The sequence below is a fragment of the Odontesthes bonariensis genome, chromosome 6 (assembly GCF_027942865.1).
Source record: "Odontesthes bonariensis isolate fOdoBon6 chromosome 6, fOdoBon6.hap1, whole genome shotgun sequence".
Lineage (NCBI taxonomy): Eukaryota > Metazoa > Chordata > Actinopteri > Atheriniformes > Atherinopsidae > Odontesthes > Odontesthes bonariensis.
In genome coordinates, this window is record NC_134511.1 from 1,246,657 (window position 1) to 1,260,516 (window position 13,860).

Here is a 13,860-nt window from a genome sequence, read left to right on the forward strand (position 1 = left end):
ACCCGACCCAGAACTGTAACAGGAACCCGAACAGAACCGGGGTTTAATCCTTTAAACCGGTCCCCTAAACCCGACCCAGAACTGTAAAAGGAACCCGAACAGAACCTGGGTTTAATCCTTTAAACCGGTCCCTTAAACCCAACCCAGAACTGTAACAGGAACCCGAACAGAACCGGGGTTTAATCCTTTAAACCGGTCCCCTAAACCCGACCCAGAACTGTAACAGGAACCCGAACAGAACCTGGGTTTAATCCTTTAAACCGGTCCCCTAAACCCGACCCAGAACTGTAACAGGAACCCGAACAGAACCTGGGTTTAATCCTTTAAACCGGTCCCCTAAACCCGACCCAGAACTGTAAAAGGAACCCGAACAGAACCGGGGTTTAATCCTTTAAACCGGTCCCCTAAACCCGACCCAGAACTGTAACAGGAACCCGAACAGAACCGGGGTTTAATCCTTTAAACCGGTCCCCTAAACCTGACCCAGAACTGTAAAAGGAACCCGAACAGAACCGGGGTTTAATCCTTTAAACCGGTCCCCTAAACCCGACCCAGAACTTTAAAAGGAACCCGAACAGAACCGGGGTTTAATCCTTTAAACCGGTCCCCTAAACCCGACCCAGAACTGTAAAAGGAACCCGAACAGAACCGGGGTTTAATCCTTTAAACCGGTCCCCTAAACCCGACCCAGAACTGTAACAGGAACCCGAACAGAACCGGGGTTTAATCCTTTAAACCGGTCCCCTAAACCCGACCCAGAACTGTAACAGGAACCCGAACAGAACCGGGGTTTAATCCTTTAAACCGGTCCCCTAAACCCGACCCAGAACTGTAACAGGAACCCGAACAGAACCGGGGTTTAATCCTTTAAACCGGTCCCCTAAACCCGACCCAGAACTGTAAAAGGAACCCGAACAGAACCTGGGTTTAATCCTTTAAACCGGTCCCTTAAACCCGACCCAGAACTGTAACAGGAACCCGAACAGAACCGGGGTTTAATCCTTTAAACCGGTCCCCTAAACCCGACCCAGAACTGTAACAGGAACCCGAACAGAACCTGGGTTTAATCCTTTAAACCGGTCCCCTAAACCCGACCCAGAACTGTAACAGGAACCCGAACAGAACCTGGGTTTAATCCTTTAAACCGGTCCCCTAAACCCGACCCAGAACTGTAAAAGGAACCCGAACAGAACCGGGGTTTAATCCTTTAAACCGGTCCCCTAAACCCGACCCAGAACTGTAACAGGAACCCGAACAGAACCGGGGTTTAATCCTTTAAACCGGTCCCCTAAACCTGACCCAGAACTGTAAAAGGAACCCGAACAGAACCGGGGTTTAATCCTTTAAACCGGTCCCCTAAACCCGACCCAGAACTGTAACAGGAACCCGAACAGAACCGGGGTTTAATCCTTTAAACCGGTGCCCTAAACCCGACCCAGAACTGTAACAGGAACCCGAACAGAACCGGGGTTTAATCCTTTAAACCGGTCCCCTAAACCCGACCCAGAACTGTAACAGGAACCCGAACAGAACCGGGGTTTAATCCTTTAAACCGGTCCCCTAAACCCGACCCAGAACTGTAAAAGGAACCCGAACAGAACCGAGGTTTAATCCTTTAAACCGGTCCCCTAAACCCGACCCAGAACTGTAAAAGGAACCCGAACAGAACCGGGGTTTAATCCTTTAAACCGGTCCCCTAAACCCAACCCAGAACTGTAAAAGGAACCCGAACAGAACCGGGGTTTAATCCTTTAAACCGGTCCCCTAAACCCGACCCAGAACTGTAAAAGGAACCCGAACAGCACCGGGGTTTAATCCTTTAAACCGGTCCCCTAAACCCGACCCAGAACTGTAACAGGAACCCGAACAGAACCGGGGTTTAATCCTTTAAACCGGTCCCCTAAACCCGACCCAGAACTGTAACAGGAACCCGAACAGAACCTGGGTTTAATCCTTTAAACCGGTCCCCTAAACCCGACCCAGAACTGTAACAGGAACCCGAACAGAACCGGGGTTTAATCCTTTAAACCGGTCCCCTAAACCCGACCCAGAACTGTAAAAGGAACCGAACAGAACCGGGGTTTAATCCTTTAAACCGGTCCCCTAAACCCGACCCAGAACTGTAACAGGAACCCGAACAGAACCGGGGTTTAATCCTTTAAACCGGTCCCCTAAACCCGACCCAGAACTGTAAAAGGAACCCGAACAGAACCGGGGTTTAATCCTTTAAACCGGTCCCCTAAACCCGACCCAGAACTGTAACAGGAACCCGAACAGAACCTGGGTTTAATCCTTTAAACCGGTCCCCTAAACCCGACCCAGAACTGTAAAAGGAACCCGAACAGAACCGGGGTTTAATCCTTTAAACCGGTCCCCTAAACCCGACCCAGAACTGTAACAGGAACCCGAACAGAACCAGGGTTTAATCCTTTAAACCGGTCCCCTAAACCCGACCCAGAACTGTAAAAGGAACCGAACAGCACCAGGGTTTAATCCTTTAAACCGGTCCCCTAAACCTGCCCCAGAACTGTAAAAGGAACCGAACAGCACCGGGGTTTAATCCTTTAAACCGGTCCCCTAAACCCGACCCAGAACTGTAAAAGGAACCCGAACAGAACCTGGGTTTAATCCTTTAAACCGGTCCCCTAAACCCGACCCAGAACTGTAACAGGAACCCGAACAGAACCGGGGTTTAATCCTTTAAACCGGTCCCCTAAACCCGAACCAGCACTGTAACAGGAACCCGAACAGAACCGGGGTTTAATCCTTTAAACCGGTCCCCTAAACCCGACCCAGAACTGTAAAAAGAACCCGAACAGAACCAGGGTTTAATCCTTTAAACCGGTCCCCTAAACCCGACCCAGAACTGTAACAGGAACCGAACAGAACCTGGGTTTAATCCTTTAAACCGGTCCCCTAAACCCGACCCAGAACTGTAACAGGAACCCGAACAGAACCGGGGTTTAATCCTTTAAACCGGTCCCCTAAACCCGACCCAGCACTGTAACAGGAACCCGAACAGAACCTGGGTTTAATCCTTTAAACCGGTCCCCTAAACCCGACCCAGAACTGTAACAGGAACCCGAACAGAACCTGGGTTTAATCCTTTAAACCGGTCCCCTAAACCCGACCCAGAACTGTAAAAGGAACCCGAACAGAACCGGGGTTTAATCCTTTAAACCGGTCCCCTAAACCCGACCCAGAACTGTAACAGGAACCCGAACAGAACCGGGGTTTAATCCTTTAAACCGGTCCCCTAAACCTGACCCAGAACTGTAAAAGGAACCCGAACAGAACCGGGGTTTAATCCTTTAAACCGGTCCCCTAAACCCGACCCAGAACTTTAAAAGGAACCCGAACAGAACCGGGGTTTAATCCTTTAAACCGGTCCCCTAAACCCGACCCAGAACTGTAAAAGGAACCCGAACAGAACCGGGGTTTAATCCTTTAAACCGGTCCCCTAAACCCGACCCAGAACTGTAACAGGAACCCGAACAGAACCGGGGTTTAATCCTTTAAACCGGTCCCCTAAACCCGACCCAGAACTGTAACAGGAACCCGAACAGAACCGGGGTTTAATCCTTTAAACCGGTCCCCTAAACCCGACCCAGAACTGTAAAAGGAACCCGAACAGAACCGGGGTTTAATCCTTTAAACCGGTCCCCTAAACCCGACCCAGAACTGTAAAAGGAACCCGAACAGAACCGGGGTTTAATCCTTTAAACCGGTCCCCTAAACCCGACCCAGAACTGTAAAAGGAACCCGAACAGAACCGGGGTTTAATCCTTTAAACCGGTCCCCTAAACCCGACCCAGAACTGTAACAGGAACCCGAACAGAACCGGGGTTTAATCCTTTAAACCGGTCCCCTAAACCCGACCCAGAACTGTAACAGGAACCCGAACAGAACCGGGGTTTAATCCTTTAAACCGGTCCCCTAAACCCGACCCAGAACTGTAACAGGAACCCGAACAGAACCGGGGTTTAATCCTTTAAACCGGTCCCCTAAACCCGACCCAGAACTGTAAAAGGAACCCGAACAGAACCTGGGTTTAATCCTTTAAACCGGTCCCCTAAACCCGACCCAGAACTGTAACAGGAACCCGAACAGAACCGGGGTTTAATCCTTTAAACCGGTCCCCTAAACCCGACCCAGAACTGTAAAAGGAACCCGAACAGAACCTGGGTTTAATCCTTTAAACCGGTCCCCTAAACCCGACCCAGAACTGTAAAAGGAACCGAACAGAACCGGGGTTTAATCCTTTAAACCGGTCCCCTAAACCCGACCCAGAACTGTAACAGGAACCCGAACAGAACCGGGGTTTAATCCTTTAAACCGGTCCCCTAAACCCGACCCAGAACTGTAACAGGAACCCGAACAGAACCGGGGTTTAATCCTTTAAACCGGTCCCCTAAACCCGACCCAGAACTGTAACAGGAACCCGAACAGAACCGGGGTTTAATCCTTTAAACCGGTCCCCTAAACCCGACCCAGAACTGTAAAAGGAACCCGAACAGAACCGGGGTTTAATCCTTTAAACCGGTCCCCTAAACCCGACCCAGAACTGTAACAGGAACCCGAACAGAACCTGGGTTTAATCCTTTAAACCGGTCCCCTAAACCCAACCCAGAACTGTAACAGGAACCCGAACAGAACCGGGGTTTAATCCTTTAAACCGGTCCCCTAAACCCGACCCAGAACTGTAACAGGAACCCGAACAGAACCAGGGTTTAATCCTTTAAACCGGTCCCCTAAACCCGACCCAGAACTGTAAAAGGAACCGAACAGCACCAGGGTTTAATCCTTTAAACCGGTCCCCTAAACCCGACCCAGAACTGTAACAGGAACCGAACAGAACTTGGGTTTAATCCTTTAAACCGGTCCCCTAAACCCGACCCAGAACTGTAACAGGAACCCGAACAGAACCGGGGTTTAATCCTTTAAACCGGTCCCCTAAACCCGACCCAGAACTGTAACAGGAACCCGAACAGAACCGGGGTTTAATCCTTTAAACCGGTCCCCTAAACCCGACCCAGAACTGTAACAGGAACCCGAACAGAACCGGGGTTTAATCCTTTAAACCGGTCCCCTAAACCCGACCCAGAACTGTAAAAGGAACCCGAACAGAACCTGGGTTTAATCCTTTAAACCGGTCCCTTAAACCCAACCCAGAACTGTAACAGGAACCCGAACAGAACCGGGGTTTAATCCTTTAAACCGGTCCCCTAAACCCGACCCAGAACTGTAACAGGAACCCGAACAGAACCTGGGTTTAATCCTTTAAACCGGTCCCCTAAACCCGACCCAGAACTGTAACAGGAACCCGAACAGAACCTGGGTTTAATCCTTTAAACCGGTCCCCTAAACCCGACCCAGAACTGTAAAAGGAACCCGAACAGAACCGGGGTTTAATCCTTTAAACCGGTCCCCTAAACCCGACCCAGAACTGTAACAGGAACCCGAACAGAACCGGGGTTTAATCCTTTAAACCGGTCCCCTAAACCTGACCCAGAACTGTAAAAGGAACCCGAACAGAACCGGGGTTTAATCCTTTAAACCGGTCCCCTAAACCCGACCCAGAACTTTAAAAGGAACCCGAACAGAACCGGGGTTTAATCCTTTAAACCGGTCCCCTAAACCCGACCCAGAACTGTAAAAGGAACCCGAACAGAACCGGGGTTTAATCCTTTAAACCGGTCCCCTAAACCCGACCCAGAACTGTAACAGGAACCCGAACAGAACCGGGGTTTAATCCTTTAAACCGGTCCCCTAAACCCGACCCAGAACTGTAACAGGAACCCGAACAGAACCGGGGTTTAATCCTTTAAACCGGTCCCCTAAACCCGACCCAGAACTGTAACAGGAACCCGAACAGAACCGGGGTTTAATCCTTTAAACCGGTCCCCTAAACCCGACCCAGAACTGTAAAAGGAACCCGAACAGAACCTGGGTTTAATCCTTTAAACCGGTCCCTTAAACCCGACCCAGAACTGTAACAGGAACCCGAACAGAACCGGGGTTTAATCCTTTAAACCGGTCCCCTAAACCCGACCCAGAACTGTAACAGGAACCCGAACAGAACCTGGGTTTAATCCTTTAAACCGGTCCCCTAAACCCGACCCAGAACTGTAACAGGAACCCGAACAGAACCTGGGTTTAATCCTTTAAACCGGTCCCCTAAACCCGACCCAGAACTGTAAAAGGAACCCGAACAGAACCGGGGTTTAATCCTTTAAACCGGTCCCCTAAACCCGACCCAGAACTGTAACAGGAACCCGAACAGAACCGGGGTTTAATCCTTTAAACCGGTCCCCTAAACCTGACCCAGAACTGTAAAAGGAACCCGAACAGAACCGGGGTTTAATCCTTTAAACCGGTCCCCTAAACCCGACCCAGAACTGTAACAGGAACCCGAACAGAACCGGGGTTTAATCCTTTAAACCGGTCCCCTAAACCCGACCCAGAACTGTAACAGGAACCCGAACAGAACCGGGGTTTAATCCTTTAAACCGGTCCCCTAAACCCGACCCAGAACTGTAACAGGAACCCGAACAGAACCGGGGTTTAATCCTTTAAACCGGTCCCCTAAACCCGACCCAGAACTGTAAAAGGAACCCGAACAGAACCGAGGTTTAATCCTTTAAACCGGTCCCCTAAACCCGACCCAGAACTGTAAAAGGAACCCGAACAGAACCGGGGTTTAATCCTTTAAACCGGTCCCCTAAACCCAACCCAGAACTGTAAAAGGAACCCGAACAGAACCGGGGTTTAATCCTTTAAACCGGTCCCCTAAACCCGACCCAGAACTGTAAAAGGAACCCGAACAGCACCGGGGTTTAATCCTTTAAACCGGTCCCCTAAACCCGACCCAGAACTGTAACAGGAACCCGAACAGAACCGGGGTTTAATCCTTTAAACCGGTCCCCTAAACCCGACCCAGAACTGTAACAGGAACCCGAACAGAACCTGGGTTTAATCCTTTAAACCGGTCCCCTAAACCCGACCCAGAACTGTAACAGGAACCCGAACAGAACCGGGGTTTAATCCTTTAAACCGGTCCCCTAAACCCGACCCAGAACTGTAAAAGGAACCGAACAGAACCGGGGTTTAATCCTTTAAACCGGTCCCCTAAACCCGACCCAGAACTGTAACAGGAACCCGAACAGAACCGGGGTTTAATCCTTTAAACCGGTCCCCTAAACCCGACCCAGAACTGTAAAAGGAACCCGAACAGAACCGGGGTTTAATCCTTTAAACCGGTCCCCTAAACCCGACCCAGAACTGTAACAGGAACCCGAACAGAACCTGGGTTTAATCCTTTAAACCGGTCCCCTAAACCCGACCCAGAACTGTAAAAGGAACCCGAACAGAACCGGGGTTTAATCCTTTAAACCGGTCCCCTAAACCCGACCCAGAACTGTAACAGGAACCCGAACAGAACCAGGGTTTAATCCTTTAAACCGGTCCCCTAAACCCGACCCAGAACTGTAAAAGGAACCGAACAGCACCAGGGTTTAATCCTTTAAACCGGTCCCCTAAACCTGCCCCAGAACTGTAAAAGGAACCGAACAGCACCGGGGTTTAATCCTTTAAACCGGTCCCCTAAACCCGACCCAGAACTGTAAAAGGAACCCGAACAGAACCTGGGTTTAATCCTTTAAACCGGTCCCCTAAACCCGACCCAGAACTGTAACAGGAACCCGAACAGAACCGGGGTTTAATCCTTTAAACCGGTCCCCTAAACCCGAACCAGCACTGTAACAGGAACCCGAACAGAACCGGGGTTTAATCCTTTAAACCGGTCCCCTAAACCCGACCCAGAACTGTAAAAAGAACCCGAACAGAACCAGGGTTTAATCCTTTAAACCGGTCCCCTGAACCCGACCCAGAACTGTAACAGGAACCGAACAGAACCTGGGTTTAATCCTTTAAACCGGTCCCCTAAACCCGACCCAGAACTGTAACAGGAACCCGAACAGAACCGGGGTTTAATCCTTTAAACCGGTCCCCTAAACCCGACCCAGCACTGTAACAGGAACCCGAACAGAACCTGGGTTTAATCCTTTAAACCGGTCCCCTAAACCCGACCCAGAACTGTAACAGGAACCCGAACAGAACCTGGGTTTAATCCTTTAAACCGGTCCCCTAAACCCGACCCAGAACTGTAAAAGGAACCCGAACAGAACCGGGGTTTAATCCTTTAAACCGGTCCCCTAAACCCGACCCAGAACTGTAACAGGAACCCGAACAGAACCGGGGTTTAATCCTTTAAACCGGTCCCCTAAACCTGACCCAGAACTGTAAAAGGAACCCGAACAGAACCGGGGTTTAATCCTTTAAACCGGTCCCCTAAACCCGACCCAGAACTTTAAAAGGAACCCGAACAGAACCGGGGTTTAATCCTTTAAACCGGTCCCCTAAACCCGACCCAGAACTGTAAAAGGAACCCGAACAGAACCGGGGTTTAATCCTTTAAACCGGTCCCCTAAACCCGACCCAGAACTGTAACAGGAACCCGAACAGAACCGGGGTTTAATCCTTTAAACCGGTCCCCTAAACCCGACCCAGAACTGTAACAGGAACCCGAACAGAACCGGGGTTTAATCCTTTAAACCGGTCCCCTAAACCCGACCCAGAACTGTAAAAGGAACCCGAACAGAACCGGGGTTTAATCCTTTAAACCGGTCCCCTAAACCCGACCCAGAACTGTAAAAGGAACCCGAACAGAACCGGGGTTTAATCCTTTAAACCGGTCCCCTAAACCCGACCCAGAACTGTAAAAGGAACCCGAACAGAACCGGGGTTTAATCCTTTAAACCGGTCCCCTAAACCCGACCCAGAACTGTAACAGGAACCCGAACAGAACCGGGGTTTAATCCTTTAAACCGGTCCCCTAAACCCGACCCAGAACTGTAAAAGGAACCGAACAGAACCGGGGTTTAATCCTTTAAACCGGTCCCCTAAACCCGACCCAGAACTGTAACAGGAACCCGAACAGAACCGGGGTTTAATCCTTTAAACCGGTCCCCTAAACCCGACCCAGAACTGTAACAGGAACCCGAACAGAACCGGGGTTTAATCCTTTAAACCGGTCCCCTAAACCCGACCCAGAACTGTAACAGGAACCCGAACAGAACCGGGGTTTAATCCTTTAAACCGGTCCCCTAAACCCGACCCAGAACTGTAAAAGGAACCCGAACAGAACCGGGGTTTAATCCTTTAAACCGGTCCCCTAAACCCGACCCAGAACTGTAACAGGAACCCGAACAGAACCGGGGTTTAATCCTTTAAACCGGTCCCCTAAACCCGACCCAGAACTGTAACAGGAACCCGAACAGAACCGGGGTTTAATCCTTTAAACCGGTCCCCTAAACCCGACCCAGAACTGTAACAGGAACCCGAACAGAACCAGGGTTTAATCCTTTAAACCGGTCCCCTAAACCCGACCCAGAACTGTAAAAGGAACCGAACAGCACCAGGGTTTAATCCTTTAAACCGGTCCCCTAAACCCGACCCAGAACTGTAACAGGAACCGAACAGAACCTGGGTTTAATCCTTTAAACCGGTCCCCTAAACCCGACCCAGAACTGTAACAGGAACCCGAACAGAACCGGGGTTTAATCCTTTAAACCGGTCCCCTAAACCCGACCCAGAACTGTAACAGGAACCCGAACAGAACCGGGGTTTAATCCTTTAAACCGGTCCCCTAAACCCGACCCAGAACTGTAACAGGAACCCGAACAGAACCGGGGTTTAATCCTTTAAACCGGTCCCCTAAACCCGACCCAGAACTGTAAAAGGAACCCGAACAGAACCTGGGTTTAATCCTTTAAACCGGTCCCTTAAACCCAACCCAGAACTGTAACAGGAACCCGAACAGAACCGGGGTTTAATCCTTTAAACCGGTCCCCTAAACCCGACCCAGAACTGTAACAGGAACCCGAACAGAACCTGGGTTTAATCCTTTAAACCGGTCCCCTAAACCCGACCCAGAACTGTAACAGGAACCCGAACAGAACCTGGGTTTAATCCTTTAAACCGGTCCCCTAAACCCGACCCAGAACTGTAACAGGAACCCGAACAGAACCGGGGTTTAATCCTTTAAACCGGTCCCCTAAACCCGACCCAGAACTGTAACAGGAACCCGAACAGAACCGGGGTTTAATCCTTTAAACCGGTCCCCTAAACCCGACCCAGAACTGTAACAGGAACCCGAACAGAACCGGGGTTTAATCCTTTAAACCGGTCCCCTAAACCCGACCCAGAACTGTAACAGGAACCCGAACAGAACCGGGGTTTAATCCTTTAAACCGGTCCCCTAAACCCGACCCAGAACTGTAAAAGGAACCCGAACAGAACCGGGGTTTAATCCTTTAAACCGGTCCCCTAAACCCGACCCAGAACTGTAACAGGAACCCGAACAGAACCTGGGTTTAATCCTTTAAACCGGTCCCCTAAACCCGACCCAGAACTGTAACAGGAACCCGAACAGAACCGGGGTTTAATCCTTTAAACCGGTCCCCTAAACCCGACCCAGAACTGTAACAGGAACCCGAACAGAACCAGGGTTTAATCCTTTAAACCGGTCCCCTAAACCCGACCCAGAACTGTAAAAGGAACCGAACAGCACCAGGGTTTAATCCTTTAAACCGGTCCCCTAAACCCGACCCAGAACTGTAACAGGAACCGAACAGAACCTGGGTTTAATCCTTTAAACCGGTCCCCTAAACCCGACCCAGAACTGTAACAGGAACCCGAACAGAACCGGGGTTTAATCCTTTAAACCGGTCCCCTAAACCCGACCCAGAACTGTAACAGGAACCCGAACAGAACCGGGGTTTAATCCTTTAAACCGGTCCCCTAAACCCGACCCAGAACTGTAACAGGAACCCGAACAGAACCGGGGTTTAATCCTTTAAACCGGTCCCCTAAACCCGACCCAGAACTGTAAAAGGAACCCGAACAGAACCTGGGTTTAATCCTTTAAACCGGTCCCTTAAACCCAACCCAGAACTGTAACAGGAACCCGAACAGAACCGGGGTTTAATCCTTTAAACCGGTCCCCTAAACCCGACCCAGAACTGTAACAGGAACCCGAACAGAACCTGGGTTTAATCCTTTAAACCGGTCCCCTAAACCCGACCCAGAACTGTAACAGGAACCCGAACAGAACCTGGGTTTAATCCTTTAAACCGGTCCCCTAAACCCGACCCAGAACTGTAAAAGGAACCCGAACAGAACCGGGGTTTAATCCTTTAAACCGGTCCCCTAAACCCGACCCAGAACTGTAACAGGAACCCGAACAGAACCGGGGTTTAATCCTTTAAACCGGTCCCCTAAACCTGACCCAGAACTGTAAAAGGAACCCGAACAGAACCGGGGTTTAATCCTTTAAACCGGTCCCCTAAACCCGACCCAGAACTGTAAAAGGAACCCGAACAGAACCGGGGTTTAATCCTTTAAACCGGTCCCCTAAACCCGACCCAGAACTGTAAAAGGAACCCGAACAGAACCGGGGTTTAATCCTTTAAACCGGTCCCCTAAACCCGACCCAGAACTGTAAAAGGAACCCGAACAGAACCGGGGTTTAATCCTTTAAACCGGTCCCCTAAACCCGACCCAGAACTGTAACAGGAACCCGAACAGAACCGGGGTTTAATCCTTTAAACCGGTCCCCTAAACCCGACCCAGAACTGTAACAGGAACCCGAACAGAACCGGGGTTTAATCCTTTAAACCGGTCCCCTAAACCCGACCCAGAACTGTAACAGGAACCCGAACAGAACCGGGGTTTAATCCTTTAAACCGGTCCCCTAAACCCGACCCAGAACTGTAAAAGGAACCCGAACAGAACCTGGGTTTAATCCTTTAAACCGGTCCCTTAAACCCAACCCAGAACTGTAACAGGAACCCGAACAGAACCGGGGTTTAATCCTTTAAACCGGTCCCCTAAACCCGACCCAGAACTGTAACAGGAACCCGAACAGAACCTGGGTTTAATCCTTTAAACCGGTCCCCTAAACCCGACCCAGAACTGTAACAGGAACCCGAACAGAACCTGGGTTTAATCCTTTAAACCGGTCCCCTAAACCCGACCCAGAACTGTAAAAGGAACCCGAACAGAACCGGGGTTTAATCCTTTAAACCGGTCCCCTAAACCCGACCCAGAACTGTAACAGGAACCCGAACAGAACCGGGGTTTAATCCTTTAAACCGGTCCCCTAAACCTGACCCAGAACTGTAAAAGGAACCCGAACAGAACCGGGGTTTAATCCTTTAAACCGGTCCCCTAAACCCGACCCAGAACTTTAAAAGGAACCCGAACAGAACCGGGGTTTAATCCTTTAAACCGGTCCCCTAAACCCGACCCAGAACTGTAAAAGGAACCCGAACAGAACCGGGGTTTAATCCTTTAAACCGGTCCCCTAAACCCGACCCAGAACTGTAACAGGAACCCGAACAGAACCGGGGTTTAATCCTTTAAACCGGTCCCCTAAACCCGACCCAGAACTGTAACAGGAACCCGAACAGAACCGGGGTTTAATCCTTTAAACCGGTCCCCTAAACCCGACCCAGAACTGTAACAGGAACCCGAACAGAACCGGGGTTTAATCCTTTAAACCGGTCCCCTAAACCCGACCCAGAACTGTAAAAGGAACCCGAACAGAACCGGGGTTTAATCCTTTAAACCGGTCCCCTAAACCCGACCCAGAACTGTAAAAGGAACCCGAACAGAACCGGGGTTTAATCCTTTAAACCGGTCCCCTAAACCCGACCCAGAACTGTAAAAGGAACCCGAACAGAACCGGGGTTTAATCCTTTAAACCGGTCCCCTAAACCCGACCCAGAACTGTAAAAGGAACCCGAACAGAACCGGGGTTTAATCCTTTAAACCGGTCCCCTAAACCCGACCCAGAACTGTAACAGGAACCCGAACAGAACCGGGGTTTAATCCTTTAAACCGGTCCCCTAAACCCGACCCAGAACTGTAAAAGGAACCGAACAGAACCGGGGTTTAATCCTTTAAACCGGTCCCCTAAACCCGACCCAGAACTGTAACAGGAACCCGAACAGAACCGGGGTTTAATCCTTTAAACCGGTCCCCTAAACCCGACCCAGAACTGTAACAGGAACCCGAACAGAACCGGGGTTTAATCCTTTAAACCGGTCCCCTAAACCCGACCCAGAACTGTAAAAGGAACCCGAACAGAACCGGGGTTTAATCCTTTAAACCGGTCCCCTAAACCCGACCCAGAACTGTAACAGGAACCCGAACAGAACCGGGGTTTAATCCTTTAAACCGGTCCCCTAAACCCGACCCAGAACTGTAAAAGGAACCCGAACAGAACCGGGGTTTAATCCTTTAAACCGGTCCCCTAAACCCGACCCAGAACTGTAACAGGAACCCGAACAGAACCTGGGTTTAATCCTTTAAACCGGTCCCCTAAACCCGACCCAGAACTGTAACAGGAACCCGAACAGAACCGGGGTTTAATCCTTTAAACCGGTCCCCTAAACCCGACCCAGAACTGTAACAGGAACCCGAACAGAACCAGGGTTTAATCCTTTAAACCGGTCCCCTAAACCCGACCCAGAACTGTAAAAGGAACCGAACAGCACCGGGGTTTAATCCTTTAAACCGGTCCCCTAAACCCGACCCAGAACTGTAACAGGAACCGAACAGAACCTGGGTTTAATCCTTTAAACCGGTCCCCTAAACCCGACCCAGAACTGTAACAGGAACCCGAACAGAACCGGGGTTTAATCCTTTAAACCGGTCCCCTAAACCCGACCCAGAACTGTAACAGGAACCCGAACAGAACCGGGGTTTAATCCTTTAAACCGGTCCCCTAAACCCGAC